This window comes from Lithobates pipiens, unplaced genomic scaffold (assembly GCF_037356315.1).
Source record: "Lithobates pipiens isolate NorthernLeopardFrog02 unplaced genomic scaffold, aLitPip1_a1.2 Scaffold_28, whole genome shotgun sequence".
Classification (NCBI taxonomy): Eukaryota; Metazoa; Chordata; class Amphibia; order Anura; family Ranidae; genus Lithobates; species Lithobates pipiens.
Window position 1 is genome coordinate 15,743,807 of NW_027507789.1, and position 17,470 is coordinate 15,761,276.

Below are 17,470 nucleotides of genomic sequence, written 5' to 3' on the forward strand. Positions count from 1 at the left end.
GAAGACGAGCCCCCACCTGACAAGTTTGAGCGGGCCCAATTTCAAAAGGATTTCGCGGAATCCTGCTTGCCGGACGAACCCCCTTTTGAGGTATTTTTGAAAGAAGATTGCCTGGATCTCCATGACCTTGAGAATTCTCGACCAGGTCTATAGCTCCGCGCCTCCCTGGCACGATCAGGGCCTTGTCTTCTAGGAAATGGACGCCTTTGATTTTGAAGACGTCTGTCCTGGGGAAGAAACCCAGATTTCCCACCTGTAGCCCGGGATATGGCAGTATCCAGCTTGTTACCAAACAAAGATGACCCCTCAAAGGGAATACGGCACCAGGCCTGTTTGGATGCTGGATCCGCCAGCCATGGACGGAGCCATAACGCACGGCGAGCTGAGACTGCTGCTAACATATCCCGAGATATCAGGCGGATAACATCAATAGATGCCTCCCCCAAAAAGGCAGACGCCATCCTGATTTCTTGAATAGGGGAGTCTTTTGCTGACTCAATAGAAATACCCCTCAGGAATTCCTCTACAGAGTCAGCCCATGATTCTATGGCCTTGGATACCGCTGCCATTGCAAGCACTGGTTTGCAAGCCATTCCAGAAGTCAGATATATCCTCTTAAGGTCTGAATCGATCCGCCTTTCCAAAGGATCTTTAAAGGATACCGTATCCTCTAAGGGTAGGGTTACATATCTCACCAAACGCATGAGTGCTGCATCCACCAGTGGTGCTGACTCCAGGTGCTTCACATCCTCTTCTTTAAAGGGATATAATTTCAGGATTTTTGACTGCATGGAACCCTTTTTATCCACCTTGCTCCATTCCTCGGTAATAATGTCACCCAACTCTGAAAGGAAGGGAAAAAATTGTCGCTCCTTATTGAGCTGTTTAAAGAACTTTCTCTGCTTTGGTGGGGAAGTAATAGGGTCTTCCCACTTCAGAGCCTCTCTCACTGCTTTGACCAATGAAGGCACCAGTCCATAGTCAAAACCTAAACCAGGATCCTCACAGTCAGATTCACTATCTGAGATGGGAGCAGATAGGCGGCTTGGCTGAGAGGATTCCCATGTCTCCTGCAATGGGTTCTCTCCAGGTGGAGGAGCCAATAATTCTGACGGGGATTCACACAGCTGTAGAGCATCCCTCTCCTGCAGAGACTCCTTCACAACCCGTCTTACTATTGACTCCAAACGCTGGTCTGCATCATCCCTTTCATCTGCAGCTTTGGAGAAGCAATGATCGCATAAGGATACGTCCGAAGGAACAGGCATCCTGCACCCCCAGCATGATTTTTCCGTACGCTTGCTGGAGTGAGTAGCAGGGGGGTGAGAATAATTATGCTGTTCAGATCTTGACCTATGCTGGCTAGATCTTGAGGAGGATTTATGGCGGTGTGATCTTGATGATCCACTGCGTCTAGAAGTGATAGGTTGTGGATCAGACCCAGAAGGGCTGTAAGGGTAAAACAGACAGAGAGAGAAAAGGATAAACAGTCAATCCTACCTATGCCAAACACTCTCTCCAATATATAAAAAGCATAAATACTAAAGACCTACCTAACATGAGCGGGCTGGCCACTAGGAGGCAGTAAGGCGTCCATATTCACAATAAACCCACAGTTTAAGAAACACTGCAACCAAAGAGAAAAATAAAACACACATTTTTTTTTTTTTTTTTTTTTAAAAGCATTTCCCCAGCCTAAGGGACATGCTCTTACCTTAAACCGCCGCGCTGACAGCCCCGGGAAGTCGCTGCGACCACTGCAAACATTCCCAGGGTTCTGACAGCTTCCAAAGCCTTTTAAATTTGGCGCCCGTGACGTCATCGCCGACGTCAGACGCGAGGCGCTCGCGCGCATGCGCGGGAACCAAGCCTCGGTCTCATACCGGGTTCGCACATGCGCAGAACGCCTGCATAACCCGGAAGTAGGAGAGAGGTTTGCTGGAACGCGGAAGCGAACGCAAACGGCATGGAGGAGACCGCAAGACAAACAAAGGAAATACACACAAATACAATGCTGCCATGGATAGATAAAAGGCTCACCACTCCACCAACGATCACCTGGCCGAACGGACTGGAACACACACGCCATACCTCCAGCAGATAATGGTCACCCATAGCAACGGGACACAGACCGTGCGCACTCAGGTAGGAAATCCTTTCTTCAGCGCTACTCTGCAAATACTCTCCATACCCTGCTTAACAGTCAGGGCCTATCGGAGGAAAAATTCTCAGTCAATCAGCCAATCGATCGTCGTGAAGTTTTATTTCCAGGAAAGAAACCATCTGGTCCTACTGGGGAGGACAAAAAAGGAACACTGATAGTAGCCAGGAGCAAAGATTTATGGGAGTTGGGTCCTATTGGGTAATCGTGGAGGCGGGGCTACCCACACGTATGCTGCCATGGAGCCTTTCAGGAAAGTATCTTTTTGTTCTTTTATCAAAGGCAAGAACTCCCGCGTGTAAATGGAGGAAGTAAAAGACCAAACCTTTTCTGACATTTGTTGCTTACAAGTAAAAATCATTATTTTCTGCTGGAAAATCACTTAGAGCACCCAAACATGATAGATTTTTTTTTTTTTTTTTAGCAGAGACCCTAGAGAATAAAATGGTGGTTGTTGCAATATTTTATGTCACATTGTATTTGCGCAGCGGTTTTTCAAACGCAATATTTTTTTTTAATACACTTTAATTAATAATAAAAAAGAAACAGTAAAGTTAGCCTTTTTTTTTTTGTATAATGTGAAAGAAGATGTTACGCGAGAATCGTAAGAGAATCTTGATCTTTATTCTAAGCAAAAAAATAAATTGTAATTCTTATTTTAGCCAGAATCGTGCAGCTCTAATGTGTAGGGTTAAAAAGGCTGAGAGGCGGATAGAGGATAAAAAAGGTCCATGTACAGCCAAGTGGATTTTTTTTTCATTCCCCCAATTTTTGTTTGCTTTATTATTATCACATGATTAGCACAATGAGGGTTGCATTTTTTGTCCTGTGCTGCCCCCTGGTGTTTGTTCACATCCTGATCAACTTCAGGTTCTGATGAAACTCTACAGCCAATCCATAAACTAACATGGTCACCGGGGAAATGTCAGGCGCTTTTTCTTTAGTGTGGATAAAACCTAAAATCCTGATATTCCCATGAACTGCAACATGTTCTGAAATCTCCCGGAGTCAGTTCTATTATATTTAGTAAAAGAATATACTAATGCGCAAACCAATAGCTAATAAATAAATAGTGAGTAGCTGCCAACACGAAATATGTTACCAATAATAAAAATTAATAAATGTGGCACTTTCTCAGTGATCAAAAATAATACTAATGTAGTAAATTAAATCATAAATGTAATGATAACCAAATAACTAATTCATCAATGGCAAATAAAGTGCTATGTGCAAATAATCCTCGATCCAGAAATGGATAAAAAAAAAACCTTCACAGTGTTACTACCTTATTGCTCATTGATCCTAAAATCTTCCTAATAGAGACTACTATATTTATAAACTCAGATTTCTGACTTTGAATCTCAGAATTCTGACTTTGAAACTAAGAATTCTGACTTTGAAACTCAGAATTCTGACTTGGAATCTCAGAATTCTGACTTCGAAACTCAGAATTCTGACTTGGAATCTCAGAATTCTTACTTTGAAACTCAGAATTCTGACTTTTGAATCTCAGAATTCTGACTTTTAATCTCAGAATTCTGACTTGGAATCTCAGAATTCTGACTTTGAAACTCAGAATTCTGACTTTTGAATCTCAGAATTCTGACTTTTAATCTCAAAATTCTGACTTTAAAACTCAGAATTGTGTAGAATTTTTTTTTTTAAATCTCAGACTTGAAAGTTAGAATTAAGAGTTTGAAAGTCAGAATTCTGACTTTGAAACTCAGAATTCTGACTTTTGAATCTCAGAATTCTGACTTTTGAATCTCAGAATTCTGACTTTGAAACTCAGAATTCTGACTTGGAATCTCAGAATTGTGTAGAATATTTTTTTTTTTTTAAATCTCAGACTTGAAAGTTAGAATTAAGAGTTTGAAAGTCAGAATTCTGACTTTCAATCTCAGAATTTTGTAAAAAAAAAAAAAAAAAATTTTTAGAATTCTGAGATTCAAAAGTCAGAATTCTGAGTTTCAAACTCAGAATTCTGTATTTTTTTTTTTTTTTTGGATGATGACCCCAGGGCTATTTCATAGGGGGTTCTCAGTAATTTACTTAAAAAAAATGATTTTAATTTGTAAACACCAAGTTTGAAAAATAGGCTTGGTCTTTAAGTGGTTAAAATAAAGTCCCCTCCCCTCTCTCCTTAAATAAAGAGTTTATTGTTTTCTGAGCTCCAGGATCATTGGTACAAAAAACTTTCCAAAAAAACTTTTTAAGGATCAATATAAAGCATAAATAAAATAGTGCAGACTTTTTTGGGATACATTTTAAATAAATTAGACAAATGTCACAAGCTTTTCCCCAGCCGTCACAAATTATCAATTCGTTTTGTCTAAATAGTTTATTTCTTATGACTGTCAGCTCCATCTAGTGGCCAAAATATGATGCTTTCCTGAAATACCTCAACCAGGAAAATACTGCAAAAAGGCCACTAATTGTAGCTGATGAGCATAGAAAATAAATACATTAGGTTAAAGCGGGAGTCCACCGGGACTCCGCGTTTTTTTTTTTTTTAAAAGCCAGCAGCTACAAATACTGCAGCTGCTGACTTTTAAAATAGTGACACTTACCTGTCCAGCGCGCCCGCGATGTCGGCACCCGAAGCCGATCTCTAGATCGTCTGTCGGGTGCTGCCGCCGCCATCTTGGGTATGGGAATCAGGAAATGGAGCCTTTCGGCTTCATTTCCCGGTTCCCTACTGCGCATGCGTGAGTCGCGCTATGCAATAAGGACGGTCCCTGCTGCCTCTGGGATCCGTGTGTTTCCCAGCAGGCAGCGGGGCACTTGCGGAAAGGGGCGGGCACTTGCGTAAAGGGGCGTAATCTACGCCCCTTTCCGCAGAGAGCTATCCCGGAAGTGGGTGCAGATACCTGTACTGTACAGGTATCTGCACCCCCCTCCCCCCTGAAAGGTGCCAATTGTGGCGCCGGAGGGGGGGAGGGTTCCGATGAGCGGAAGGTCCACTTTAGGGTGGACCTCCGCTTTAAATACGGTGAGAAATCTTCATATCTGGATGAAGGGCTGTGATGTTTGGGCAGCAATGTTTTTATAAATAGATTTCTTTACGTGCATCTTTCCCTTTGGGATTATTAAAGTATTTTGCATCTGAATCTTGTATCCTATACATAAGTAACTTAATACATTGTTGCAAGTTCCCACAAAAAAAAAATCAAACAGAGATAGAAAGTCACTGAGCAATTATATTATTATTTAATTCTTTATTTAGGACAAACCTCAGTATGTTAGGAGAAAGGGGAGGACCAGGAAGGGGAGGTGGGAGGGGATGAATCAGTAACATGTCTACAAAGGCCTACTCATGCCGCGTACACGCGATTGGATTTTCCGACGGGAAATGATGGATGTGAGCTTGTTCGCGGTAATGTCCCATACACACGGATTCTTTCAGACTGATTTTGGCCGAAATTTGTCTTGCATGCACGTGGTCGCACAAAGTTGTCGGAAAATCTGATCGTTCGGAACGAGGTGACGTTATACACGTTGGCTAGCATGCTCTCAGATTTTCCGCCAACAAATGTGTCTTGTCAGATTTTCCAAGCGTGTGTACACAAGTCCTTCGGACAAAAGTCCAAAGTACAAACACGCATGCTCGGAAGTAAGGACGAGCCGGAGACGGTCGGTCTTGTAAACTAGCGTTCATAATGGAGAATTAACATTCGTGACGCGGCAAATTATAAAATCTCCAAACGCAGCGCACATTCTCTTCTTCTTTAATGGGATAATAATAAAGCTGCTTTTCTGGTGATACTGATGGAGTTATGGAAAACAAATTTTCAAAGGCTTTTTTTTCTAGTGATATCAAGAATAATATTATTATGCTTTTTTTCTTTTTATTTGTGCAAGTTACCACAACACCATTATGACGTAGTTTTTAAGAACAAAGATACAACTACTGGTGTCCCTTGTCAATTTTACAATGTATTTTTTAAAATGTAACTGCCTATTCCCAAACTGTCATTTGAAGTAAAACACAAAGCCAAGTATTATTCTCCACAATTTTTTTATTGTGCATTATAAAAATGTTTTTTTTAAATTAGACATGCTATCTGCCAATAGAACTTAACCAAAAAGTGCATTCTATGCATCCAAAAATATAGAAAATATACCAAATCAAATCATTATTATTCAACCAAAAAAGAATAATGTCAAAGCAATAAGTCCAAGGCCATTAACCCCCCTAGCGGTAATCCCGAGTCTGGCTCGGGGTAGGAATATACTGACAGGAGCGGTAACCCCCGAGCCAGACTCGGGATGGCTTCGCTCGATACAGGGGAGGACACAGGGAGCGTTACTCACCTTGTCCCCTGGATCCAGCGATGTCCGCCGCGCTGTGCGATCGAGCTGTCCTCCGCTCGATTCACAGTGCCGAATGCCGCCGAGCTCCGTTCCCTGCGACGTTACGGCGCACGGGAGCGGAGAACAGCGGCAAATTCAAATAAGTTAAAACACACTAAACACACACAGCACTGTAATCTTACAGATTGCAGTGCTGTATTAAAAAATACACACCTCCTTTGTCCCTAGTGGTCTGTGCAATGCCCTGCATGCACTTTTATATTATAAATACTGTTTTTTACTGCCTGGAATTTGGAGATTGTCCATAGCAACCAAAAAGTGTAAATTTTTCAGTGTTTTAGGATTTTATTACATTATTGAATAATTTTTATTATTCTTTATTATATTATAAATTTATATAAATTAATTTATAATAATAAAATAAATTAATAAACAAATATATATTTATTATATTATAAACTTTATCATACCCGGGATGTCTGCTAGACTCTGGTTTGAACAGATTTAAGAGCGTTATTCCTAAGAATTACAGGACTAAAAAATAAAAGACAGATTTCCGTGCAAAATAATTGTACCGCTTTCAGCACCTAATTCCAGACTGAATCATACCGCCAGGGAGGTTAATAAATAACACGTTATCTCCTCTAATTCCACAACATGTCTGGTTGACGAACGGCAGAAACAAACTGAAAAGCACGAACTGAAAAGTGTTAAATGAAAAACGCAAAAAGAAAAGCGCGAATCAACACTCACCAAACTTCTACTAACACAAAATTAGCAGAAGGAGCCCAAAGGGTGGCGCTATAGAGCTGAAAAACGACGTAGTACGTCTAGTACGTCACTACGTTTGTAATTGTTGGCCAACATTTGTGTGACCGCGTGTATGCAAGACAAGTTTGAGCCAACGCCCTTCGGACAAAATTCCACGGTTTTGCTGTCGGAAAGTCCGATCGTGTGTACGAGGCATTAGGATAGGGGGGCCTGTGAGGTTGAGTTGGCCAGTATATTCAGAACAGATGAATGTAATCACAGTTGTTTTGACTTCAGGGGATTCTTGGTTCTGCCATGCCCACATCTTCACAGATTTTGGGAAACCAAACCTTCACAGGAGGGGTTATGGGTGGCCTCCATAGGTAGGGAATACTTGCTCTGGGTGTGACAGATAAATGTGCGATTAGAGACCGTTTATACTTTTTACTTATCAGGATAAGATATGAACTAAATAGCTGGCTGGATTATTTCCTCGCCAACTTGGTTGAGGCAGAGGATTCGTCTTTGGACTTCTTCCCAGAATGGGCTGATAAAGGCACAGTTCCCAAAAATATGGAGGAGCATGCTGGGTGCAGATTGGGAGTGCCAACATATAAGAGGGACTCACTGACAGATTTTGTGTAGGCTTGTCTGTACCTCGTACCAACAAGATAGTCTTTTGAAGCCCTGAGGAATTACTCTAAGCCCTTGTACACACGGTTGGAGATTCCTTCGGAATGTGTCCGATCGGAACGTTTTGTCGGATATGCCGACTGTGTGTGGTATGCATCGGACTGATTCCGTCGGAATATCCGTCGGACCAAATTTTCCAACTTGCCGGAAATATTTTCCGACAAACTGCTCCGATCGGACATATTCCGATCATGTGTAAAGAATTCCGATCGGACAAAGTGCCACGCATGCTCAAATCAAATTCCTACATCAAAGCTATTGGCTACTAGCGTGAACATAGTCCCGTCGTAACGAAATTACGTCATCACGTTCTGAAAGTTCAGTTTTTCCGTCAACTTTGTCCGACCGTGTGTATGCAACAGTTTCGGACAAGATCCATCGGACAAAATCCGACAGATTTGGTTGTCGGAATGTCCGACCGTGTGTACAAGGGCTTATACATTGCTTCATCTATTTGTCTATATCGGGGTGTATGTTGGGGGTCACATGGTGAGTTGCAGGGCGATAAGGAGCTTGTATAAATAAGAGGGCAAGTGGGACACTGGGGACTGATCATAACATAGGTCCTAAAAGGGGGTGGTGGGCCTGGAAAGTAGGGAATGTCCTGGTAAATCTTTTGGAAAGTGCTGAAGTTTATATCCCGTATACCAGGGATCTACAAACTACGGGCCTTCAGCTGTTGCCGAACTACATGTCCCATGAGGCATTGTGAAACTCCATTCACAGACATGACTAAGCATGATGGGAATTGTAGATCCCGAACAACTGGAGGGCAATAGCTTGGAGACCCCTGCCGTATACCATCAAGTGGTAGAAATATCACATTTTGGATATCAGATTTTGGGTTTTCCTATCACCTCAAGTATTCAGCCTGAGGGGGGTAGAAAAATGGAGGTGTCTAAAGTTACCGGTATTCCTGAGATGTTTGAGGCTGGGTTCACACTATCTTCGCATGCGGCTCACAGCAGGGGTCTGCTGCGTCTTCGTTCACCGCTTCAGGTCCAATTTTAGGCTTAATTTTTAGCTGAATTCAGACCTGAAATGGACCAAAAGACAAACAGGGTTCCTGTGCAAATTCCGAGACGAAGCGGAGATATATGAACCGGCTCCATAGAGAGCTGGTCAAAATCTACTGCTATTGTGAATTGGATGCGGAGAACCCACATCCAATTCGCAATAGTGTGAACCCAGCCTAAAGTGTTTGTTGTCTGTGCAAAGAGAAAAATCTACATCTCCCAAATTCGGCATTCTAGATGGGAGGTTCCTCATGCTGCTGCTCTGTGCCTCGATGTGGCCCCATCTGTGCGGCCTCAGCTGCGGGGGGAGGCTCTGATTCCCTTATGGCATCCTCCACCTTGAACAATATTATCTTTATACTTTTATGTAATTATAGGTAAGAGCGTATAGCATATTCTTGCCTTCTCTTCCTTTTTGTCCAGCAACTGTTCACTTTGTAATTCTCTACTTTTTATCATAGATCGTTGCACCTGTTTATTGCTCTTGATGAGTGGGAGTCCCCACGAAACGCGTAGAGCCTTAGCCTTATGCTACATCTTTAACATCATGTGATCTTGAGACTCCGTAATTAGTGATATTAAGTTATCATTTTTATTCTTATTTATTTATCTTTATTTTATTTATTTATTTAACTTTATATTTTTTTCTATTGATTACATGATTGTTGTTTATGAATTAGTATAATTACATTACCGTGTACCAATGTCTCTATTACCCATAGATTGGTTTTATATTTTACTATTATTAACTTAATCATGTTGTTCATGAATTATTGTTACTTTACTATTTTGTATTAAGATAATTATAATTTTTTTTATTATTATTTTTTATTTCTTGTTATGAAATATGTCATTATCGTGTAGCAATAAATTGCTCAGATCTTATTGAATCATATTATCATGTTATTTTTCTGATTCAATGTTTATATTTTTGGAGCCCATGATCATGTGATTGAAATTTTTTTGTTCTTAGCTGTGCTTCATATAAAGTCCCAATATTCTTTTTGCCATTGTTGCACATTTTTAGATGGGAGGTTGAAAGAAATCAAAGATAGAGGGAACGTCTGAACAAGAATGCAGATGGTGGCCCTATAGTCAGGTGAGATTTGAGTTCCCTGTGTTCTAGTTTGAGATCATATCCCTGTATTCTAGTATAAGGTCATGTCCCCGTGTTCTAGTTGGAGGTCATGTCTCCGTGTTCTAGTTGGGCGTCATTTTTCTGTGTTCCAGTATAAGTTAATGTCTCTTTGTTCTAGTTGAAAATCCTGCCCCCTGACCTTTATTCCCCTCCTTCATGTATTTAAATGTTTGAGGGATGCCCTCCCCCCATTCCTTTTTTTCCTCCAGACTGTACATACTACATACCTTCGTTATCTCCTGATAAGTACAGACATGTAGTACATTAAAAGGTTGCCCAAGAAGTACAAGATTTGAAATATTTCCTTGAGGTTTTCTGCTCTGAGCTCTTGCTATCTAACCTGTTGTCAGAAACCATGAACCAGACCAAGACAGAAGTATGGTAAAATCACACTTGTTTATTAATAAAAATAAAAAGGTAAATAGAGTAAGCATAGCCAGAGTCCAGTAACCAGATCGGGTAGTCAGCCAAGCCAGAGTTCAGTAACCAGATAGGGTAATCAGCCAAGTCAGAAGTCGGGGATCCAGGTAGAGGAACAGCAAGCAGGATAAGGAGCAAGAAGGGATGTCAGCAAAGCCAGTCTTTAAACAGGAACGCAGGAGATGGTTTCTTGTGATGTGACCAAGACGAAGGCAGAGAACAAGTGAGCTGGATGGCTTTAAGTAGGCAGGACTGATGAGCAGAATCACAACAGCTGGGTGACTGTGGAGAGAGATAGGAGCTGGCAATTAGCCGACAGCTGAGTGGCCAGCTCAGAGAAGGAAGGGCTGAGCCCAGCCCTGACAGTACCCCCTCCTCAATAACCCCTCCCCCTCGGAGGACCACCGGGCTTGAGGGGAAAACGTCTATGGAAATCACGGAGGAGGACAGGGGCATGTATGTCCGTGGATGAGACCCAGGAGCGTTCCTCCGGCCCGTACCCCTTCCAATGCACCATGTACTGCACGTGCCCACGGAACCTACGGGAGTCAACAATGGATTGTACTTCATACTCCTCATGGTTCTCAATCTGTATAGGGTGAGGAGGTGGCACCGAGGTGGTAAAGCGATTGCAGACCAAAGTTTTCAATAAGGAGACATGAAACACATTTGAGATGCGCATACTAGGAGGAAGGTCCAAGGCGTAAGCCACTGGGTTAATCCTGCAAAGGATAGGGAAAGGCCCAATAAACCCGAGGTGCGAACTTCAAAGAAGGAACATGAAGACGGAGGTTGTGAGATGACAGCTAGACTCTGTCCCCAACCTGGTAGGAAGGTGCAGGCAGGCGTCTGTGGTCAGCATGGAGTCTGTACTTATCATCAGCATGTTGCAAAGCCTCCTGAACTTGTGCCCAAGTGGAACGAAGACCACGGAGATGGATATCTTGGGCTGCTATCTCATCCTTGATGGAATCCGAGACACCATGAGAAAAAGCAGTCATGAGGGCCTTATTGTTTCAAGCAACCTCTGCTGCCACAGTACGGAACTCATTGGCGTAGTCGGCAACAGTTCTCGTACTCTGTTTGATGGACATGAGGCACTTGGCAGCAGAAGCGGAGCGTGCGGGAACGTCAAATACCCTTTTAAAGGAGGTCACAAAGTCAGGGTAACTCAAGACAACAGGTTTTTGCGTCTCCCATAGAGGGTTTGCCCAGGCCAAGGCTCTCTCAGAAAGCAAAGATATCATGAAACCTACTTTGCTTCTGTCCGTGGGAAACGCCTGGGGCAGCATCTCAAAGTAAATCTCAACCTGGTTGAGAAACCCAGGTTGTACTGGAGCAGCCACAGTGGGGGATTCCAGGTGAGCCGTGCGACTCAGGAGCATTTGTAACGCCATGGCAAACTGATCCATGCAGTGATCTTGCTCATCCAGTCTGGAAAAAATATTACCAACAAGTGCATTGACTGTATCTTCTGAATTCATGGCCTTCGCCTACTGACAGAAACCATGAACCAGACCGAGACAGAAGTACAGTGAAATCACACTTGTTTAATAACCACTTGATAACTGGGCACTTAAACCCTCCTCGTGACCAGACCAATTTTCAGCTTTCGGTGCTCTCACAATTTGAATGACAATTACTCAGTCATGTAATACTGTACCCAAATGATTTTTGTCCTTTTTTTCATACAAATAGAGCTTTCTTTTGGTTGTATTTGATCGCCTCTGGGTTTTTTATTTTTTGCGCTATAAATGAAAAAAGACCGAAATTTTTGAAAAAACAAACAACATTTTCTTAGTTTCTGTGATAAAATTTTGCAAATTATTAATTTTTCTTCGTAAATTTTGGCCACAATTTATACTGCTATATATCTTTGGTAAAAAATAACCCAAATTAGTGGATATTATTTGGTCTTTGTGAAATTTAGAGAGTCTACAAGCTGTGGTGCAGATCATAAAAAATTGATCACACCTGATGTACTTGCGACCCGAACAAGCCAGGACACAAAAAAAAACTCCCAAATGACCCCTTTTTTGAAAGTAGACATGCCAAGGTATTTAGTAAGATGCATGGTGAGCTTTTTGATGTTGTCATTTTTGCTGTCATTTTTTTACCACAATTCTTTGCAAAATGAAGATTTTATTTTTTTTTCCCCACAAAATTGTCATTGTAATAGGTTACTTCTCTCACATGGTATGTGTATACCACAAATGACACGCTAAAACGCATTCTGCTACTCCTGAGTATTACGATAACACAAAGAGGCCCAACATGCAGGGAGCACCAACAGGTGTTCTAGGAGCACAAACTACACATCTAACTTGTTGACTACCTATTACACTTTTGAAGGCCCTGGAGCACCAGGACAATGACACGTGACACTGACGTGGCACTGATGACAGTTGGCACTGAGACGTGGCACTGATGACACATGACACTGATGTGGCACTAATGATAGATGTCACTAATACGTGGCACTGATGACACGTGTCATTGATGACAGATGGCACTAATATGTGGCACTGATGACACCGTGACACTGATGTGGCACTGATGACAGATGGCACTAATACGTGGCACTGATGACAGATGGCACTAATACGTGGCACTGATGACAGATGGCACTAATGACACGGGACACGGCCAACACAGAACTTCCCAGAGGCACGCCTGCGGGCAAGTGCATCACGGAAGTAAGCAGGAGGACGTCCAGGAACTCCCTCTCCGCAATTGGAGTCGGCGATATAGCCGTCTTTCGGCTATAGCGTGGATGCCAAGTGGTTAATAAAAATAAAAAGGTAAAAAGAGTAAGCGTAGTCAAGCAAAGCCAGAGTCCAGTAACCGGATCGGGTAGTCAGCCAAGCCAGAGTTCAGTAACCGGATCGGGTAGTCAGCCAAGCCAGAGTTCAGTAACCAGATCGGGTAATCAGCCAGGCCAGAAGTCAGGGATCCAGGTAGAGGGACAGTAGAGGAACAGCAAGCAGGATAAGGAGCCAGAAGGGATGTCAGAAAAAACAGTCTTTAAACAGGAACACAGGAGATGGTTTCTTGTGATGTGACCAAGGCGAAGGCAGAGAACAAGTGAGCTAGATGGCTTTAAGTAGGCAGGACTGACTAGCAGAATCATAACAGCTGGGGTGACTGTGGAGAGAGATGGGAGCTGGCAATTAGCCGACAGCTGAGCTGCCAGCTCAGAGAAGGAGGAGCTGAGCCCAGCCCTGACACCTGTTAAATATTGACACATCCTGTTGCAGCTAAAACAACACCTACTTCTTAAAAACGATACGCATTTTCGCATTTATTTTATATGTTACCCGGACGGACCTGTCTTGATAAAATGGTCCATTATGCCATATTGTACTATGTTCTGATTCTATCAATGACTCACGTTGGCATTCAAGGTAAGATGTGAAATGATTATGCTGCAATAAGCTTTTTAGGTTTAATACTTCTTATATTTTGGCTTCTGCGGTCCCCCTGCCAGAACACAATAGCTCCGTGGAGGAGGTCGCCACAAGAACATTACTCAGTTAGTACGGGGACCTCTCAGTATTAAGCTGGGTACACACGGGCACTCACAACCAATGGCTATAGTCGCCGATCACTGTGTTCTGGGGGTGCAGTCAGACACCAATAGCTCAGCGGGGGAGAACGCCACATCAGATGGATGTGTGAGCAGGATGAAGCAGTTGGTGGGTGCTATCCCGGCTGGGAGGGCTGGGGTTAAATTCTGCCCACTCTCCTTGTCGTTTTGGCGAGTTCTCCTGTTTGGGTCCACCCCACTTGCCCTGTGAGATATAAATTGTGACAGTGGTCTGGTTCAAGAGAGTTCCCCTAAGGGGTCCCAGGGAGTCTTCCTTGGCCCCACAAGAGAAATTGAGTGAGCACGGTTCAGCCTTAAGTGTTAGACCCGCAGGGGTAGAGTAGAAGAATGTCGTCTGTTATGGCCTGAGACTTTTAACTTCGGTTCGCCCTGAAGATGCCAGCACTGGATTATGCCTCAGAAGGATCTTCACTTGTGAGAGAGCCTGTAAAGGACTATGGACACTTTTTCATGTATGCTGGGGCAGCACCCAAGCCTGCCGTTATAGTTAGGGAATTAGGACAGTATTGTGTCTTGCCTGTTGGACTGTAAAATGTCTACCTTTGCACCTTTATTAAGTAAAGAATTTAAAACGTTGTCCTTGCCTGGTCTAAAGTTATTAAAGAGGTGTATTGTAAGTAGCCAGCACACAATCATCCAGTGGGTCTTAACACATTGGGGTATGAAGACATCAGCGTAAAATTAAATAACGTGATGTCATAAGTAGTTGTCGAGAGTAATGTAAGTGTAACAAGCAGCCTTTCAGCAGCGTGTATCTGGTATAGGTGGCACAGCCTCTGGCAGAAAAGGAGATGACCAGTGGTTTGTCCCCCAAAGCAATGGGAGCAGATGGCACTGCAGAGGTTCTCCATCCTGTACAGTGGTATGGAAGTCCAAGAGCAGGAGCGGACAGACAACTCATGGGGCCCCCGGGCAATAGCAGATTATGGGGCCACACAGTATACACAAACACACACACAGTATACAATCACACAGGTTACACATACATGTACACACAATATACACAGATATGTTTCTATTGGCTGAGAAGGTACTGGAGACTGAGGTGGGGCAGCTATAATCTCTGGATTTTTAGACCAAAAGGATGTCGGTAAGGGACATTTCAGAGGCAGATGTAAAAAAAAACACAGATTTTTACATGCTGTCCCTGGTTTTACTGAGGCTGGCAACCCTGATGGGGCCCCCTAGTGGCCCGGGGGCCCTCTGGCACTGCCCGAGTGGCTGAATGGTCAGTCCGCCCCTGTCCAAGAGTCAAGTTGAGTGCATGTGTGGAGCCCACGCAGAGTGCATGGCAGGTTCCACTCCTCTACTGGGGTTGTAGTGGAAAATGTTGGACAGGTGATTGTGGAAATTGGCTTAGCAAGTCCCTCTAAAATGCAAGTTGGCATGGACGTTGTGCATTGAAATGAGAAAGTGAGAGTTAACTGGAGAACAGCTGGTGTGCAGTGTACATGGCGTACATTCAACACTCAGAGTAGAGGCCCGTCCTAAGGTTGGGTGTTCCCCATGGCAGCCTCAGCCTTGTCACAAGGCATCGAGGAAAACAACACAAAGTGAAGCTACCCCATGTATACAAAGTGACCCTGTAACAAAGTGCCCAACATAGCCCAGAAGAACCCACCTTGGGGTAGGTTTCTCATGGGATCCTTGCTTGGCACCCAACAAGGAGGGAAACATGGAGGACATGACCGACATCCGCACACCTGCCCTTACATGTTAGAATGGTGAACTGTATGTTTTTTTTGTCGCTCAGTCCGCTGGTTTGAAAAAAAAAAAAAATAATTACCAAGTGTAACCAGCATTAGGCTGGGGAGACAATACAAGAGAAGACATCATCACTCTGTGCTGCACCTGCTAGATCCATAGGAAAGATCTCATACAACCTGAGATGAATGATGTATGGGGGGATTAATATTGACTTAAAATCATCAGCATGTGAACCGAAACATATGTACATACAAATGAAGAAACCATCTGGTATTAAGCATTGAGATAAGCTCCATATAAAAGTCATCTGTTCCCAATCCAGTCCACACCAGAGCCGCTGATAGGAGCGCAGCAAAGCCGGGGCAGGATTCCAATCAAGCCACCGGGGAGCCATCACAGGGGGCTCGATCTGTCAAGGAGCCAATGTGCTGTCAAGAAGCATGTGGATAGGAGTGGAGGATATCACTATGCAGCAACAAGCTGGGGGCAGGTTCAGGATAACCTGGGCTCAGAGAAATAATGTATTTCATATATACTATACCTTTCCTTTGGTAAATGAACACAGTGAGATTTTGGTACTGATCATTCACTGTGTTCATTCATCACTGTGTTTATTCTTCAGTTTGTGAATGAAGAGGAGCGGAGCAGGTGCACAGAGCACTTCTTGTTCATTCACCTGTAGGGTCGCCACCTTTACTTCAAGACAAACCCGAACAACTTAGGGCCGGCATTTTTTTTTGGGGGGGGGGGGGGGTATACGCTATAAGATTGTAAAAGACCTGGGACACTTTTGGTAGCCTGAAAGAGAGTAGTAATGTGGCGCGTAGCTCGCCGCAGCAAACAGTGCGCATGGCTGAATTGTGACTGTTCTGCATGGAATGCAGGGGTCAGATATATCCTAGGGAGAGGGCTAGTGCTGGCAGGGGGGTGGGGAGAATTAGATATTTGCTGGGGGGGGGGGCAGTAGTAGCGGCTGGTGCTCAAATTCTTTTTTAGGGGTGCAAATAATTCTGGAAAAAAAATATCAATTGCAGCATCACTGTGCCCCATAAAATCCACCCACTGTGCCCATCAATTGCAGCCACTGTGCCCATCATAAGCAGCCACTGTGCCCATAAAATGCAGCCTCTGTGCCCATAAAACGCAGCCTCTGTGCCCATAAAACGCAGTCTCTGTGCCCATCATATGCAGCCACTGTGCCCATCATATGCAGCATCTGTGCCCATCATATGCAGACTATGCCCATTATATGCAGCCTCTGTGCCCATCATACAGCCTCTGTGCCAATCATACAGCCTCTGTGCCCATCATATGCAGCCTGTGCCCATCATACAGCCACTGTGCCCATCATATGCAGCCTCTGTGCCAATCATTCAGCCACTGTGCTCCTCATATAGCCACTGTGCCCATCATATGCAGCCTCTGTGCCAATCATACAGCCACTGTGCCCATCATATGCAGCCTCTGTGCCCATCATACTGCCACTGTGCACATAATATACAGCCTCTGTGCCAATCATACAGCCTCTGAGCCCATCATATGAAGCCTGTGCCCATATGTGCTAGGGGCGCTTGGAGGGGCGCTTTGTGAGCAAAGAGGGCCAGTGAAAGGGGAAGGGGTGGGGGGTAGGATATGTGCTGGAGGCAGGGCCGTCTTTAATATTG